This window comes from Halichoerus grypus, chromosome 2 (genome assembly GCF_964656455.1).
Source record: "Halichoerus grypus chromosome 2, mHalGry1.hap1.1, whole genome shotgun sequence".
Taxonomy (NCBI): domain Eukaryota; kingdom Metazoa; phylum Chordata; class Mammalia; order Carnivora; family Phocidae; genus Halichoerus; species Halichoerus grypus.
In genome coordinates, this window is record NC_135713.1 from 74,353,762 (window position 1) to 74,355,281 (window position 1,520).

The 1,520-nt window shown below is 35.3% G+C and overlaps 1 non-coding gene across 1 annotated transcript; it reads right to left on the reverse strand.

Moving 5' to 3' along the window:
- Positions 1–1,010: 1,010 nt before the first annotated feature.
- LOC118527344 (U6 spliceosomal RNA) lies at positions 1,011–1,115 on the reverse strand. The gene has a single exon (XR_004913068.1). It is a non-coding gene; the product is annotated as a U6 spliceosomal RNA (small nuclear RNA).
- Between the last annotated feature and the right edge of the window lie 405 nt (positions 1,116–1,520).

Consider the following 1,520-nt stretch of genomic DNA (forward strand, 5'->3'; position numbering starts at 1 on the left):
CTGTTGTTCTTGACCTCTTGATGATAGACCGTCTAACAGGTATGAGGTGAAAATCTCATTGTGGTTTTGATTGGCATTTCCCTGGTGATTAGTGATGCTGAGCATTGGTTCATGTGCCTGTTGAACTTTTTGATGTCCTCTTTGGAAAAATGTTTTGGTTCTTCTGCCAATTTTTAAATCAGATACTTTTTATCATTAAGTTCTGTTCATTTGCTATATATTTTGGACATTAACCCCTTATCCAATATATCATTTGGGAAATTTTTCTTCTATTCTGTAGATTGTCTTTTCATTTTGTTTCTTTTTCTGTGCAGAAGTTTTTGAGTTTGGTGTATTCCCATTTGTTGACTTTTGCTTTCATTGTTTGTACTTTTGGCGTCATGACCAAAAAAATCATTGCCAAGACCAATGATGAGCTTCTTTCTTATGTTTTCTCCTAGGAGTTTTATGGTATCAATTCTTATGTTTGAGCTTCTTTCTTATGTTTTCTCCTAGGAGTTTTATGGTATCAATTCTTATGTTTATATTTTTGATCCATCTCAAGTTAATGTTTGTGAGCGGTGTGAGATAGGGGTCCAATTTTATTGTTCTGTATGTGTTTCTCCAGTTTTCTCAGCACCATTTGTTGAGGAGATTATCCTTTCCTCATTGGCTCCCTTAGTGCATATTAATTAACCATATATGCTAGAATTTCATTCCGGGCTTCTGTTCTTTTCTCTTAGTCTGTGTGTTTATTTTTGTGCCAGGACCTTACTGTTTTTATTACTATGACTTTGTAATATAGTTTGAAATCAGGAACTTTGATACCTCCAGCTTTGTTCTTTTTTGTTAGGATTGTTTTGACTATTCAGGGTCTTCTCTGGTTCCATACAAATTTTAGAATTTCTTTTTTCGTTTCTGTGAAGAATGCCTTTGACATTTTGATGGAGATTGTATTGAATCTGTAGATGGCTTTGGGCAGTATGGCCATTTTTACAAATTACTTCTTCTTGTCCACGAACAAGGGATGTAAAAATATGGAATTTTCTACAATTTCGCATGTCCTTCTTGCACAGGGACCATGCCAATCTCTCTGTATTATTCCAGTTTTGTGTATGTGCTGCCAAAGCAAGCACTGGGACATTTTTATGGAGGCAGACTTCTTATAGCATGCCCAGTAATGGAGGCCCTAAAACTTACGGATGTCATTAGTCCATAAGGAATCTTTACCTGAATTTAACAAAGCTCATGGACAAGAACCAAAGCCAAGTTGCCTGGATCTGCATGTGGAATATGAGCTGGATTTTACCTTTACATACTCATTTTTCCAGCTAGTTGCATAGAGTGCACAAGCCAAAAAACTCTGGGTATAATACCTGCTAATTCTATTTTTATTCAACTCCAGGCCAAATAGAAAAGGTTGGCAATATAATTTTACCAAATGGGATACAGATACATTCCTTTTGGTATTTGTCCCTATATATTGTTTAAAACTCATGGCTGGTTTGCAAAAAGAAAAATAACTCATAGGAAAATTATAA